Source organism: Hypanus sabinus, chromosome 26 (assembly GCF_030144855.1).
Source record: "Hypanus sabinus isolate sHypSab1 chromosome 26, sHypSab1.hap1, whole genome shotgun sequence".
Taxonomy (NCBI): Eukaryota; Metazoa; Chordata; class Chondrichthyes; order Myliobatiformes; family Dasyatidae; genus Hypanus; species Hypanus sabinus.
The window spans coordinates 26,040,754-26,058,774 of NC_082731.1; positions in this window are offsets into that span (position 1 = coordinate 26,040,754).

Genomic DNA, 18,021 nt, shown 5'->3' on the forward strand with positions numbered 1-18,021 from the left:
CTTGCAGATCCTGGAAGCAGAGCTTTACCGGATTTGTTATTGTTGCAGGCACCTGAAAGAGTTCAAAAGCAGTCCACAGCAGGGAATGAGGAATTGATCCATAGGCGTTGCCCAGGTCGAGGAACAAGACATGCAGATCCTTTCCTTCTTTCTCAGCTGTCTGGATTTGATGCAGCGTGATGCTGGTATGTTCAAGGCATTCTGAGAAGCCTGTTATGCCAGTCTTTTGGATTGATGTGTTAATTAAACGGTTTTGTTTCTGATATTTTGCAAGTCTTTGCGCCAACACGCTGAAAAAGAACTTACCTTCTATGTTCAGAAGGTTTATTTGGCGAAACTGCTCAATGGTGGACGAATTATTTTCTTTTGGGATCAGAACTCCCCCCACTCTTCTCCAGGCTTTTGGGGATAACTTGCTTTTTCCACGCAACCCTCATGTTTCTCCAAAGGAATGTCAGAACATCCGGGGTGTTCATGTAAACACAATACGGAACACCGTTAGGGCCTGGCGTTAATGCCGATCTTGCCTTTTTCACTGCCTTTTTTACCTCAATCAGTTTGGGAGGGCTGATATTAAATAGATGTTGTGCGGGTGATATTGGTGGGATGTCTGCTGGGACAAGTATCAGTTCATCTTTTAGCTCATCAGTGTGGGTGGTTCTGAGATATCTTTCATCCTCCTCTTTTGATGTTTTCAGATATGCAGGCATTTCTGGGTTTTTTTTCAGCCTAAAATTCTTCCACCTGCTCTTGCTTATAAGGCCATTTAAATGATCCATCTTCCATTGTGATTCTCAGTCGAGCCGGAGAACAAGAAGAAGGCTTAAAATTTTGGCTGTACAACTCCGCCAGAACGTTTTTTTTTTTAAACTTAACACGTTCTGCCATAGCTTCTGATGAAAAATCTTCAACAATACGAATCTTTTGGTCTTGGTAGTCAATCATTCCTTTTCTAAAGGCAGCACGAACCAGACGATCCTTTGTTTGAAATTCCAAGTCAATCCGTGGATAGTCGATCTGTGAGCATGATCAATCAAAGGCAGAGAATTCATAATATCAGGGAAAAGTTCCTTCAAAAGGTTTGCAAAGAATTCGTTAGGAATATCTCCTTCCGTTTGCTCTTTTAGTCCCAAGATCCGTAAGTTGTTTCTCCAGCTACTATTTTCAGATCAATAATATTCTATCTCAGTATTTCGTTGAACTTGGATTTTTTTTCATACAACTTTTGCAAATTATCGATTCTATCATCTAGTATAATAATAACCTCATCATGTTCCTTTATCTTCTAATCATGATCGGTTATAATTGCTTGAGTATCTTCTAATTTCGTACCTAGTTGTTTAATTTGAGTGCTAATTTGTTGCGAATCACCCGACGCTTCTTTTCTGTACTGTTGAAACTCCTCAAAAAGCTTTTGAACTGAGCTCGTAATAGCTTCCAAAGCTGCTTTGGTAGATATAGTAATATAATAACCCGACTAGCAGTAACATTTCAAAAGGTTGGAGACAAAAGTAAGTAAGTTGGAAGCACCGGCAGAGAGCTGTTACTCCATCATCGGTCACCGGGTAAAAGGGTGGGAAAAAATCAGTGTTTTATAGCACAGGAACGGGATCTTTCGGCCGCCCGGGATGTCTACATACAAACATTTAATTTGAAGGTATTTCACGTTATCACTATTTTGCTTTTGCTACTCACTCACCTTCACAATTTTCTTTAAAACGACGTATTGTATCACCTGCACCACCAAATCCAGAAAGTCTTTCGAAGTAACCATAGCCCCGGGGGTGGGTAATAACGCTCAGATAAACTTGTACGGTTATGATAAACTCTCACCATAAACTTGTGCCCTCTGGTTCTAAACTCGTGTGCCCTGGGAAACGGACTCTGGCTACATCTGTACTGTTCACAATTTTATAAACTTCTCCAAAGCCATCCAGAGAAAATACATCCAGCTTATTGAACCTTTCCATGTAGTTAAAGCCCTCCATCTCAGGCAACAAGTGAAATCTATTCTCCATTCCTGGAAAATGCTGAACCACTCAACGATGCAGTTAATATTTTGGCTTCACTTATGACTACAGACTCATGGTCGATAACCCATATTCTGACTTCTAAATGACCCTCCGTGAACATGAACACATTCAAATATTAGCTGTCGGTGTCATCCTTTACTGACCCACCGCCTTCTGGTCAACATTGGTCCGAATATGACGACAACTGGAATATCTCATATACACCATGATCTTTTGCAATTTAGACTAGTCTGACCACAAGACCATAACCTTTGATACTTGACCTGTCGTATCCCTAGCTTGACTTTGCTGCGCTATTGAACATATTGTTCGCAGACTATAAAGAAAGGAATATAATCTATCTTGGACAAGCCTGTTTTCTTATTAGACATATAATTTTCCTTATGCGTCGAGTATTGGTTGCATGTTAGGAAAAGTGGTAACTGACGAAGTGCAACAAGAGAAAACCTTCGATGCCTGGGGAAATATAAATCACCATGTTCTGCGAACTCACTCCTTTTTCCACAAAGTCCCTGAAAATTATCATAAATTCTAACACCCACATTGGTAATTTACAGTGATTAATTAAAGGCCTAGTATGAAAAAAGAAGTTTGGCATATTGGTGGGAAACGGATCAAACGGCGGAACCCAAGAGGGTTCAAGGTGAACTGAAAAATGGCCACATATTCTGTACCCGAGGTCTTGAACGAAAACTGGTTGTTGGAGCTCTAAGATAAAAATATCACGAACGCGAACGTTGATAGCACTGATCAAAGCAAGTTGGTTCCACTAGTGTTTGCTGGCATTATATAAGAATGATACAGCTTAGCACACTAAATGATGTTGTCAGTAAGATTGTGCCCTATTAAGTTTGGTCAGAAATGTTTTATACAAGGAGGGCCATGTCTTAGAAAAGAAAATGCGATTTTGAAGTGTGACGAAGATGTGTGGTGTGGGTGGAGTAGTGGATACTGTCTACATGTACATTAATAAAACCGACAAGATCCCTGGTGGTAAACTGACCCAGAAGATTAAGGCACATGAGATCTACAGAGACTTTATAGATTTGATGTAAAATTGCCTTGGCTCTGCAAGGCAGAATGTAGTGACATAGAAGAAGTACGGCTGATTTGCCAGGAACGTCGCTGGGATCTCAACAGTTTCTGCTATGGATTAATCTTTAGAGAAAAATGTAAAGTGCCTGCTTAGGTTTGCCGACAACGGCCATGTTATGTATCTGTGAATAGGGCAGACGTCTGTCAAATTAACACAGCAGAACATCGATCATTTCGGCCGAGAAATTGGAGATTAGATTTTAATCCATCCAAGCGTGAGGCATTGCCCTTCTGCCGAAAAATGCAAAAGGGAATTCGATTGTGTCCCAGGTCTGGGTCAGACTTCTTATTTCGGCTGCTACGGAACCTCATAGGTGGAATGATGGCAGCTCAGTTAGATATAGTTCGTACATTCCGAAAACCAAGTTTGGCCTTGATCATGTTCATGGTTTACTTGAACGTGACTGTACCTTGCTCTCAGATTTCGCACTTCACAGTTATGCAGTTCCTGTCTGGATAATCAGGAATACCGTCTCACACAGATATTGACTTCTTATTCTTACTTCATAAAAATTTTTGAACATTCGGGATTCGTAACCCTGTGCAGTCCACTAGATCCTTGAGGATCAGACGGCTCTAACCTTTGAGCACTTTGTCATGCCCTACAAAAAGCAAAGCACAATGTTCCGAAACCAGCCAACATAGAACGTCAAGTCACCGAAGCGGGCAAGACTCCAACCCCAACGACAGGATGGTTGTATTTCTGGAGGAAAAAATAACGTTCACCATTCTTATTACTGCCATGATGGGGATGTTGTGTCAGGTGGACCTAAAACGTTTGGATCCTTCTGCACTGTCTGTCCCAACATTGATCTTCAACCAGCATCACAGAATTCGTAACCTCTTTATGCGCAACAGATTTGGCCAGAGAAGTTGCTATATGTAATTTGGGACCAGCATTCCTTCAGTGACAACAAAAAGTACTTCATTGACGGCAGAAACTGCTGTGATTTGTCCAGAAGCCATGAAGCCTGCCGAGTGACTGAAAAAGCCTGGGGAAGAGTGAGCTTTGGTTTGATTAATAATTCTATCTGCGCAGTTTATATTTGAGTGAGGTTTCAAGATACTGCCATCACAAGAGAGGGTAAATAAAATAACCCACTCTGATGATATGCACCTTGGATGTCCTCCCCCATGAGTTTCCTTTCAAAATCGACCGATTCAGCAGCACTTGCCTGCTAACCTCCCAGGGCGTGTACTGTTCCCAGCAACAATTACTTCCCCTGCTATTTGGTTTCATCACCTGAGCTCCCTGCATCAATAGTTGATAGACGCTCACCGGCTGAAGCAGGTCAAAAAGTTTTCTAACACTGGTGAGGGGAAACATGCCAAGTAATTGACACTGAAAATCATGTTGTCAGGTCACTGATAAAAATAATTTCTTGTCAGAAAATATTACCTCCATTTTCTCACATAGTTCCGTGTTTCGTATTGACTTTCGTGATAAGGGTGCAGATAGAAAATTGTATAGGAACTCTTTTTTTATTGCTTATAACATTTCCCTGCACAGTCCGGTGTCTCTCAAACCGTGTCTGTAAGGAGGACTTCTGCCCATTGACCAGTGTACTCAGTCCCTGTCACTCAAAGCGATATCTGTCAATTAACTGATCAGTCCCTGACAGTCGGGGGATAACTGTCCACTGACGAGTTTGTCGGTCGTTGTATCTAGGGGGCAACGATCTGCTGACTAGAATCTTAGTTCCTGCAGCACAAGGAAATCTCTGTCCACTAACTGGTGTCTCACACGTCCTGTCTCACAGGGTGATGTTTCTGAACTCCTGTATTTCAGGGGTAAACCTGTCCACTGACTGATTTCTCACATTCGCTCTAGCCGGGGTTCTCTGCCTTTCATGGAAACATAGAAACATAGAAAACCTGCAGCATAATACAGGCCCTTCGGCCCAGAAAGCTCTGCTGAACATGTCCTTACCCAAAAACCTACCTATAGCCCTCTATTTTTCTAAGCTCCATGTAACTAAACAGGACTCTATTAAAAGACCCTATTGTTTTCAGCCTGCACCGCCGCTGCCGGCAGCCCAATCCACACACTCACCACTCTGGGCGTAAAAAACCTACCCCTGACATGTTTTCTGTACCTACTTTCAAGTTAACCTACTTTCAGTTTAAACAAACTGTTTATCTCCTAAAATGATGAGTGCAACAGATCTTCAATCCCGAACTGCTCACTGCCGCTAACCTGTCCCCTCTGCAGAGACGAACATCTTTCGGAAAATTGAAACCTCTGTTGGGGGCGGGGACAGGAAACTGCGCCTCTGATTTTCGAAGGTCGGAGCCTGTTCAAGCCGCGGCTCCTTCTCTCACTCGCAAACAGCGCACTCAGCGGCTTGCGATAATTCCGGTCTCAGCTGCTGTCGCCGATCTTAAAAATGTCCAAGTCTGATTCACTGTTCAGCATGATAGGGGACATTCCTTATCCCTGTCTCCTCCTGCTTTGCTTAGCAGGTGTCTGTACTGTAATTTATCATCTACCCATAGTCGGGTGGTTCTCCAAGGCTTTGTGATTCTATGCTCGTAGTTCGTTTTATCAATTTATCTTCTTTTTTTTTTATTGACAGGCGTGCAAGCCGATGTCCTGATGACACAGCCCGTGTCAGCGGTGGCAAAGCCAAGACAGTCTCACACACTGACCTGTGCAGTCAGTGGTTTCAGCCTCAGCAGTGCCTACATGCAGTGGGTGAAACAGGTTCCCGGGAAAGGGCTGGAGTGGCTGTTGTGGTATCATAGTGAAAGTAACAAGTATTACGCGCCTGGAGTCCAGAGCCGGTTCACCGCTTCCAAGGGCAGCAGCAACTTTTATCTGCAAATGAACAACCTGAGACTTGACGACACGGCCACCTATTACTGTGCGATAGACACAGTGAAAGACACCGAGACTGGACCGGGACAAAAACCCTGCGAGAGCCCCTGCCCTGACGAGAGGGCAGCAGTGATCGCCACAGCTGTATCCCGGTCGTTCGGGGCCAAATCCGCTCGTCCACGAAACGGAAGGTGGGTTGTCAGAGGGGATTCCCGAGAAGAGATGCTGGATGGATGGGCCGAGGTGCTCGGCGGATCACTTCGGAGGGCAGCTCGGAGCCAAGCGCCGTGAGTGGGAATGGGGTCACCGATCGACCTGGTCACGTGCCGGTCCTTCGTCTACACGTGACAGTAAATGGTCGGGCCATGAGGAACATTAATGATCAGAGACACTTTGGTGTTCTAGTGTGTTTTGACTGAGGAGTGACTGTGCTGGGAGACAGTTAAATGGGCGGAGGTTATTTCAGGTCGGTGTAACACATGGGCTATATCCTCGTGTGTCAATGTGATACGTGGAAGTCCTCCATATCTATTGCAACAAAACACATTTAATTACGCTCTTTGTTTGCTTCTGCCGGCCTTTACTCTGGAATCCACGGATATAAATCAGATAACGAATGCATAATCTGGGAATGGGTACAAGTAAAGTCAAGTCAGGTCAAGTCAAGTCAATTTTTCTTGTCATTTCGACCATAACTGCCGGTACAGTACATAAAAATGAGACAACGTTTTTTCAGGACCATGGTGTTACATGACACAGTACAAAAACTGGAAAGCTACACTAAACTACGGACATACACAGGACTGCATAAAGTGCACAAAAACAGTGCAGGTATTACAATAAATAATAAACAGGACAATAGGGCAAGGTGTCAGTCCAGGCCTCGGGTATTGAGGAGTCTGATAGCTTGGGGGAAGAAACTGTTACATAGCCTGGTCGTAAAAGCCCGAATGCTTCGGAGCCTTTTCCCAGACGGCAGGAGGGAGAAGAGTTTGCATGAGGTGTGCATGGGGTCCTTCATAATGCTGTTTTCTTTGCGGATGCAGCGTGCAGTGTAAGTGTCCGTGATGGCGGGAAGAGAAACCCCGATGATCTTCTCAGCTGATCTCCCTATCCGCTGCAGCGTCTTGTAATCCGATATGGTGCAATTTCCGTACCAGTCAGTGATGCAGCTGCTCAGGATGCTATCAATGCCACCCCTGTAGAATGTGATGAGGATGGGGGTGGGAGATGGACTTTCCTCAGTCTTCACAGAAAGCAGAGAAGCTGCTGGGCGTTCTTTGCTGTGGAGCTGGTGTTGAGGGACCAGGTGAGATTCTCTGTCAGGTGACACCAAGAAATTTTACAATGCTCTTTACGATCACTACCGAGGAGCCGTCGATGTTCAGCAGGCAGTGGTCGCTCCGTGCCCTCCTGAGGTCAACCACCATCTATTTTGTTTTGGTCACATCAAGAGACAGGTTGTTGGCTCTGCACCAGTCCGTTAGCCGCTGTACCTCCTCTCTGTAAGCTGACTCATCGTTCTTGCTGATGAGACCCACCACGGTCGTTTCATCGGCGAACTTGATGATATGGTTCGAGCTGTGTGTTGCAGCACAGTCGTGGGTCAGCAGAGTGAACAGCAGTGGGCTGAGCAGACAACCCTGGGGAGCCCCCGTGCTCAGTTCGATGGTGTTGGAGATGCTGCTCCCGATCCGGACTGACTGAGGTCTCCCAGTCAGGAAGTCTAGGATCCAGTTGCAAAGGGAGGTGTTGAGGCCCAGTCGGCTTAGCTTTCCAATCAGTTTCTGAGGGATAATTGTGTTGAATGTTTAACTGAAGTCTATGAACAGCATCCGAACGTATATGTATTTTTTTGTCCAGGTGGGTTAGGTCCAGGTGGAGGGTGGTGGCAATGGCGTTATCTGTTGAGCTCTTGGTACTGTACGGAAACTGCAGGGGGTCCAGTAAGATTGGCAGCAGGGTCTTGCTATGCCTCATGACGAGCCTCTCGAAACACTTCATGATGATGGATGTAATTGCAACGGGACGGTGGTTATTTAGGCAGGACACTGAAGACTTCTTCGGCACGGGGACGATGGTGGCGGCCTTGAAGCACGTTGGAACGGTGGCGCTGCTCAGGGAGATGTTGAAGATGTCAGTGAGAACATCTGCTAGCTGGGCTCCACATCCTCTGAGCACTCTACCATGGATGGTGTCCGGTCCAACAGCCTTCCGTGGGTTGACCCTGAATAGGGTTCGTCTCACGTCGGACACGGTGAGACACAGCATCTGGTCATTCATCGGAAGGGTGGACATCCTCGTCGCCACGTCATTTCCGCCTCAAACCGGGCGGAGATGTTATTCAGCACATCTGGGAGGTAGGCATCATCTGCACATTCAGCTAATGTTGTCCTGTAATTGGTGATGGCCCGGATGCCCTTCCACATGCGCCGCGTGTCGCCGATGTCCTGGAAGTGGCTGTGGATTAGCTCGGCCTGTGCACGCTTTGCCCCTCTGATCGCTCCACGGGAAATGAGTCTCAATGCGAATGGAACTACGAGGAGCAGCTGTGAGTTGAAGCCCAGAAAAAGGTCCCGATTGGTTATATTATCTCCACCTCAGGACTGGGATGACTGAGGGTTGACACCTGCTATGTGGGACGCCCAGACCCTAAGGGTGGATTTATTAATTTCTCTGCGAGGCTCGGCGATCCTCTACATTTCGTACTGGATAAGATGAAGTCGGGTTATGACGTGCATTCACCAGGGTGATTAGAAGCTGGACAGAAACTGGTCCCGACAAATAGGAGTTTTCACAAACTCCGCATTGTTGCCTCCCAGATTCAAATCCCTGAGGGCTGACTCAGACTGCTATGGCAAATGTTCAGTATGGGGCAAAGTAAAGCCCAAATGGCTTCAACTCTAATTCAGTGGAATGGAGGGAACTGAAATTGCGGATGCATTGGTAATCATTTTCCAATGTTCCTTAGATTCAGGATCAGTTCCTGAGGATTGGAGAATGGCTAATGATATCCCACTTTTTAAGAGGGAGGGAGAAAACAGAGAACTATGGTCCTGTCAGTCCAACATCAGTGCTGGGGAAGATACCAGAGTCCATTATTAAAGATGAAATAGTGGCATATCTAGTTAGCAGTGATAGGATTGGTCCGAGCCAGCATGGATTTACCAAAGGCAAATCATGCTTGACTAATCTATTCGAGTTTTTCGAGGATGTAACCAGGAAGTTGGACAAGGGAGATCCAGTGGATCTAGTGTACCTCTATTTTCAGAAGTTATTTGATAAGGTCCCACATAGGAGATTTGTGGGTAAAATCAGAGCTCATGGCATTGGGGGGAAGATATTGACATGGATAGAAAGCTGGTTGGCAAATAAAAAGCACAGGGTAACAGTGAATGAGTGTTTCTCGGAATGGCAGGTGGTGACTAGTGGGGTGTCACAGGGCTCAGTATTGGGACCGCAGCTGTTTACAATTTACATCAACGATTTAGATGAAGGCATTGACATTAACATGAGCAATGATATTCACCAGGGTGGCAGTGAGACATGTGATGAGGATGTTAGGAGAATTCAAGATGAATTGGATAGGTTGAGTGAGTGGGCAGATACTTGGCAGATGACGTTTAGTGTGAATAAGTGTGAGGTTATCCACTTTGGGAGTAAGAACAGGAAGGCAGATTATTACCTGAACAGTATAGAGTTAGGTAAGGGAGAAATACAAAGAGATTTAGGAGTCCTTGTTCATCAGTCACTGAAGGTGAATGTTCAAGTGCAGCAGACAGTGAAGAAGGCTAATAGAATGTTGGCCTTTATTACAAAGGGAATTGAGTACAAGAACAAGGAAATCCTTCTGCATTTGTACTGGGCCCTGGTGAGACCACACCTGGAGTATTGAGTACAGTTTTGATGTCCAGGTTTAAGGAAGGACATCCTGGCTGTAGAGAAAGTGCAGCGTAGATTCACCAGGTTAATTCCTGGGATGTCCGGACGGTCTTACGCAGAGAGGTTAGAGAGACTGGGCTTGTACACGCTGGAATTAAGGAGATTGAGAGGGGATCTGATTGTAACATATAAGATTATTCAGGGATTGGGCGAGATAGAGGCAGGAAATATGTTCCAGATGCTGGGAGAGTCCAGTACCAGAGGGCATGGTTTGAGAACAAGGGGTAGGTAATTTAGGACAGAGTTAAGGAAAAACTTCTTCTCCCAGAGATTTGTGCGGGTCTGGAATGCACTGTCTCGGAAGGCAGTGGAGTCCAATTCTCTGGATGCTTTCAAGAAGGAGCTACATAGGTATCTTATGGACAGGGGAATCAAGTGATATGGAGACAAGGCAGGAACCGTGTATTGATAGCAGATGATCAGCCGTGATCTCAGAATGGAGGAGCAGGCTCGAAGAGTCGAATGGTCTACTTCTGCACCTATTGTCTATAGTCTATTGAAAACTGTTAAAATGCCTATTTTATTCACAGGCCAGAAAAAAAAACATGCCCGGAATTTCAGATAGAAATCCAGGAAGTCGCTGCTTCCGGTTTCAGATCATGCTGACTCCTTTCTGAGATTAGTAGATTTGACGGACCAGCGAAGTTACTGCAATGGGTGAACGGGGAGACGGAGTACTGTAAATATTTTGCTTACTAGGAAGGACCACACTGACAGTATCCTGAATGAAATGAATTGATTTACTACTTAAATCCTTCACATAAATGAGTAGTAAATGTTTATGTTACACCTCGGTTGAAATGTGCAATGTGCATTTATAGTAATAATTAATATTGTTTACAACAGGATAGTAAATATAAGAACAAGGTAAAATTCATTTCTTTTAATGTAAATGGGCTATTAAATCCAATCAAACGCAACAGAATTTGTTCCAAAATGAAAAAGGAACAAGCTCATGGAGTATATTTACAGGAAACACATTTAAGTGATAATGAGCATAAAAAACTAAAGAGAATGGGCTTCACTAATCTTTTTTTCTCTTCACATAAATCAGGGCATAGGAGAGGAGCTGCTATTCTTATCTCAAGTAAGCTAAATTTTGAGAAAATATTCGAAATGAGAAATAAAGAAGGCAGATATATTCTGGTAAGTGGGAATATAGACGGCAATTCAGTTACTCTTGAATATATACGCACCCTCGGGAAGTGATATTGGTTTCTTTCAGAAAATTACTGATATTATGGCAAAGGAAAAAGAAGGTTTCCTGATATGTGGGGGAGACTTAAATTTACAATTACAACCAAACTTAGACTATTCCAATAGAAAAATCTATGAAACAAAATCTTTACATAAGAAAGTTAATACGCTTTTTGAGGATGGTGGTTTAATTAATATATGGAGGGACCTTTTCCCTGACAGAAGGGATTACACTCATTATTCTGTTTCACATTCTGTATGTACAAGAATAGACTATTTCATTACATTTGGAAAAGACAAAGACAAAATAAACACCTGTGGAATTGGGACAATTGTTGTAAGGAAGATGTGGTAAAATGGAACCTGTTTCTTTTTTTCAGTCTCAGTTCAAGTATTGAGTCTATTAAAATGAATATACTACCCAGACTGTTATATCTCTTTCAGACGCTACCAATAGAGATTAATCAAAATCAATTCAATGAATGGAACAAGATGCTATCAACGTATATTTGGCAGGGTAAAAGGCCTATAGTTCGTCTCAAAACTTTGCAATTAGCAAAGGGAAAGGCGGGATGAGGCTTGCCTTCTCTTAGAGGTTATTATTTTGCAGCACAGTTCAGAGCTGTGATATGTTGGTGCAACCCATCATATGACGTTCAATGGAAAAACATTGAGGAGCGGGTACTTCCCATCTCCATACAAACAATTTTGGCTGATTACAACCTACAAAGATACATAAACACAAATGATAACCCATAGGTGAAATTGACTTTTAAAATATGGAAAAATACTATAAAGGAATATAATCTAGAGGGAGATTTTGCAATTCTTAAATGATGTGCATATGACTGATTTTACACCAAATAAATTAGATGCTAGCTTTAGGGACTGGACAGCTAAAGGAATAACAGTTCTTTGCAACATAATGAAAGAAGGAACACTGTTCAGTTTTGAAATGCTTAAATAGAAACACTTATTAGAAAAACAAGATATTTATCGGTATATACAGATGCAACAATATGTTAATAAGACGCTTAAAAATGTAACCAAGGCAAATACATGCTTGATAGAGCTCTTTAGAAAGGATATAATTCAGATAATTCAGATAATGGTAGCAGAATCATTTCAAGCATGTATAAGGGGTTTCAAATCTTAAAGCACATTCGACTTCATACATTGAAACAAAATGAGAGAGGGAAGGAGGGATAATTACATCTGAGGAAGAATGGACAACAATATGGAGATATCAATGGAAGTGTACCTATTCACAGAAATGGAGAGAGTTTAGATTGAAAAACTTGATGATATTTTATTTCACCCTCTTAGAAATCCCATTATGATATTAACCTCCCTGTTTGCTGGAGAAATTGTGAAAATCAAAATGCAAATCATTATCCTATTTTTTGGGACTGCCCTGTTATCAAAATCTTTTGGAGGGGGATACACAATGTCCTACAAGACATCTTTAAATGTGAAATACCCTTGGAGAGTAAGTCCATATATTTTGGATAAATACATTTGCGTCAGTATAAATGAAGCAGTTTGATGGCCTAGTGGAAGAAGTTGTCCAGTAGCCTGTTCTTCCTGGCTTTTATGCACTGTTTCCATTTGTCCCCAGTCAATGGCTTGGCCTTCATTACATTCATGTTACATCCAACATCTTGTTCTACTTCCTTGTACATGTTGGCCCATCCTCAGCTATATTACGCTGCCTCCCAGATCCCAAAAGTACAGGTGGGTATCAGCTCCATCGTGTAATATTGAGCGTGTGGTCTGTCCCAGGATGCATCCATGGTACTGGCGATATCTGAGTATTAAATGATGGATTTAAGATTTTAGTTTTACTCCCTGATGAACGTGCAGTTCGTATAGGAGGAGGATAAACTTTGGATTTAGGAAGGTAGTGAGTAAGTGGTATAAAAATATTAAGACTGGGAAATGAAGGCACAAGGCCTTCATAAATTCCAGGCATCCTTGCATTCGCGGAAGTGGTTTCGGAATACTGTAGATGGTGTGGCTTTCAAGTAATTTATGTGTAATGGGGCTCTATTTTAGGGAACGTTTATTGATGTACGGTTGTGATCTGTAGTACTGAATCACCGTGATGTCTACTAGTGAGTGTGGAGAAGGAACTGGAGGACATCTGATTTCCTTAATGAGACAGAGCAAAGCAGAGGGATCAATTGCTTTATTGGTTTTCATCAGCAAAACGTAACTCATAAACTATCAGATGAATGCCCTCACTCTCTGCTCTGCCATTGAATGGAATCAGTATTTATCCTGTAAATCTGGGAAACTTGTCCTCAAAGGAATTCCATCGAGCACCCCAGAGTACACAGGGCATGATTTAAGTGCAAATTACAGCTCCTATGTGGTATCCTGGAAGCGACGGATTTGTTCCAAAGGTTCCTCTGCATTACCCATCCACCAAGGTCAGGGGCATTAGAGCATTAACAAAGAGTGAAACTTCCAACAACCTGTCCCATCACACACTCACGGGACATCAATTGAACTTTGCGGTTCAAAAGATCTGTTTGCTCTCAGCTCACAGACAGAGCAGCCTCTTGGATTCCATGCCGTCCTACGTCCTGAGTGCGTTCGTTTAACAGGTGCGTTCCACATCAACCAGTGTTACCCACAGGTTCGGCCAGTCGCGTTAGTCTGGGGGACCACAGCCCCCGGCCCGGCCAACTTGAGAAATCTTGTTTGTGTGAATGCTGCGTGAAAGGATGCCCCGTTGCAAATCAGTACCTCGAAATAACAAACATTACACAATATGCAATTAAACGATTGAGCTTTATAACTCCTAATTTGACAATACGTTTAGTAAAGAAAAGAAATTAAAAAAAGCCCATTTTACTGAAACAGTCTAATGCTTACGTCGAGCTCACTGTATTCCTGTCTGGTCATTTTCCGAGGCTTTTACTCGAGCTTTGTCGCCTCCATTCCAAGTCCACTTGGTCCTGCAGTCTAAGACGTCCCCGTTCTGGCAACTTAATCCTCCATCTTCTCCGCAACAAAGTCCCACGAATCGTTCGCTCTCGGGCACACAAAAACGAAAACCATTTCCCTCACTGGACGCCGCACATTGCACAGTCACTCTCGTCATAACCCAAGCACACTGCTGCTACCGAAAAACTACTATATCCGCAATGAAACTTTTCCCAGGGCGTGAAACCAGTTTGACTAGTGATTCAGTAGGAGTTGTTGTGAGATACAGTCGTGATATTTTTTGAGCATCTTACACCCTACCCGAGCACTTCACGGGCCATGACGTAGTTGCAAAATACGGCCCTGTTGCACAGCAGGGAACATGGAACCATTCTGCACACAATAAAATCAATAAAATTTAATGTGATGACAAACAAACAGCCTATTCTGGTGATGTTTTCGAAGGAGAAAGATTGTCTCCGACACGATTTATTGAGTGATCCAATGGGGAAGCAGAAGGTCGGCTTCCGGATGATGGGAATACGGCAGCGAATCAAATCAGATGACTAGCGCAAAGGGATGGGAGAACAGACCACGAATACCACCACAACAAGTCTGTCAAATTTAAACTCAGTTCAAAAGTATCTACAACAGATATGGGTTGGTGGTCAGATTTCCAGCATCTTAACAATTTGTTTTTCTTTTTTTGAAGTCTTGTCATTAGCAAGGAGTTACATTCAGAATCATTGATCTCCTTGAGGAAAGATATCTCTCATCCTTACCCTAAGAGCCTCTTTATGACTCCTGGCCTATCAATGTGTTTTCATCCAAAGGCTCTCTGAATGGCGACCCAGATGTGTAATTCATTCCGACTTTACCAGCAAAGCCCAGAGAATGCTGATGAGTCACTATAGTTGCCCGGCTATTGTTCAAGTTACTACTCTATCAAATTAATACTGTACAGACAACAATCAGACCGAATTTCACAGATCCGATTCACCCTCGATTATGTTGTACAAGTACCAAAATATTATCTTGTACCAATTTTCTCTTGTGCCGACACAGGCATCTCCAGATCCCCCCTTCAGCGAGCTCCCTGCTGTCAGTTTGATCGGTGTCTTTATAAAGTACGCAAGGAACACAGACACATACAAAACGTGCTTACCACCTGTTGGTCACGGGATGCGTGAGATCTTCGGCTGCAAAACTGCTCATCCTGCGTTATTCTCTCTCCTGCACTACCAACACTGAGCAGCTCAGGGAACATGTAGTTTGAGAAACAGAGCTGCCGTTTCACATTAATGAACTTTCACCAAATCCTGTCAGTCTGATTCGTGGCAACTACGCTGTTTCCTGTTTTTTATTGTACTGGATTTATTCCGATGAAACTAACTTATTATTCATTGATTTCTTCAACCCCAAAATATCTCTGGACCTTCCTCAAATCAGCAATTGCTTCTGCATTGAGTCAGTTACTATGGGGTTCATTTGCATCTATTTTATTTCACTTGTCAGGGTTGTAAGCACTGAGCAAATTCCCCTCCCCCGGAACGAGAGGATCGGTGTATCGCTCAGCGTAGCCTCTGCACTTTGAACTATATGGCATGAGTAATCCCACCAGGCCTAAGAACACAGGGCCCTCAGTGTCACTGAGGAATGCAAGCTTCCAAGCTAAATTAAACCTACATCATATATCCCGATATTTCTTGTGTCATTGAGTACAAATATTTGCAAGTAATATTGCTGCTATATACAATGTTGGGTCGACAACATATTTAATATTGCTAGCAGTTCTCGTCGTCACATTTCAGGAAGGATGCAAGGATCTGGGTATGGCACAGAAGTGGGTCAATTTTATGTTTTCTTGGGTGCCTTGTATGCTATTTGAGGTGAGTTTAGGCAAACGAGGATTGCATTACCTTGAGCCCTACAGCCTGTCGGCCGAGTTGATGAAGTATATAATGCCTTTAATGCCAAGATGGAACGGTGAAATCGTCGGGCACATTGATTAAAGATGAAAGAGTGGATGCTAAACAAGACACAAAAGGAATTTTTTTAAAAAACATAGACTGAAAACATCTGGAACTGCGACAGCGGTTTCGAAAGGCGATTAGATTGCTAAGTGCTTCTTCAGAGTGTAATGTCATATGAAGCACACTTCGTCCATTTCTCACTTGTCATGGCTGTTAGTCCTGAGCTGAACCCCAGCCTACGTACCTAGAGGATCGGTCTATTGCTCTTAGCGCAGCCTTTACAGACTGATCTGTATGGCATAAGTGAACCAACGAAGCGCCAGAGCACAAGGACCTCAGGGTCATTGGGGCATGCAAGCCTACAAACCCTACAGAGCTTTGTGCCTCTGGTAGGAGTGTGCCCAATAAATCTACGATATATATATATATATATATATATATAGTTATCGTTCATGTAGTAATATTGTAGCTATATTTTTTTTTGCTGTACCGCATTTTTTGGATTGCGGCCAGTTCTCATCATCACATTTCAGTAATGATGTGAGGTTTCGGAAATGGCAGAGAGGTGGGTCACTTCCATGTTGTCTGGATTGTCTTGCATGACGTATAAGTGAGTTTAGACGAAATATGATTGCATTAACTTGCACGCTAATGCCGGTCGTCAATCAGGTGAAATATATAATTTCATAGCATGATAGGCAAAATAATCAGTGTTTTTATGCCATGGTTGAATTGTGAAATCGTTGGCCACACTGATTTAAGATGAAAATGAGGATACCAACGATGATATACGAGAAAATAAATATAAAATGCGAGGACAGAAAGTACCTGGAACTTCAGCAGAACATATGGATTTGGATACGTTTGCAACATCTAAGAGACAATTTAATAGACAATGCTTCCTGCAGGGAATAGGCGGATATGCTACTTAAAACTAACATCATGATTAGCACAGACAGGTGTGATCTAAACGGGCATTGCCTATACAGCTCTACATTTTATGTACTGAACTACACTAATGTGATACAGTATTAGATTATTAATCTCAAGACGGGCTGTCTGTGGAATTTAATGCTTGAGCTAATAGCTCTCCCTGGAAGCACAATTTTGTCATAATGCATTCAAAAAAACAGACGTTCGGATTTCAGATGTAAATCTGGACATGCTCACAAGGTCAGATCGCATCCACGGCAAATAGGAAACGTGAGATAAAGTGTCACTTCAAGGAGCCTCCGTCAGAAGTTGGAACGTAAAAGTGGAAGTACTGCAGAGCAAACGGTTCGGCGGTGAAGGGTTAAAACGGTCGACAATAGAAATAAGCCTTATAAAGTGATTCTTTCATCATAGTTTGAGAGTAAATACACGAACGAATTAACTTAAATAAAATAATCTACTGAAGTCCAAACACAGAGAAGGAAGATATGCCTGGTAGGCTAGGTTTCCCACAATTATTACCACCTTAAAAGTACTGACAGAGGGGAATGTAACATAACACCTCAGGCTGAAATAATTCAGCTGGAAAGGATAATCAAAGTATCTTACAGCACAGGAACGGGAATTATTGGCCGGTCGAGATGTATATATACAATCATTTCATTTGTAGGTATTTCACCCCATAACTTCTCTGCCTTTGCTATTCACTCACCTTCAGAACTGTCTTAAAAACAACGTATTGTATCAGCTGCACCACCTTATCCAGAAAGTCTTCGGAAATAACCATTGCCTCGTGTATGGGGTAATCTCACTCGGATATTCTTTATTTTCTCACCACAAACTTGTATCCTCTGGTTGAAACCTCGTGTACCGTGCGAAACGGAGTCTGGCTGCATCTGTACTGCTCACAATTTTATAAACTTCTACAAGGTTAGATTTCGCATTCCGGCGAAAATAAATCCAGCTTATACAAGCTTTCCATATGATTAAAGTCCTGCATCTCAGGCAACGAGTAAAATCTATTTTCCATTCCTAGAAAATCCTGATCCACTCACCCATGCAGTCAGTATCTTGGCGTCACTTATAGCTACACACTCAT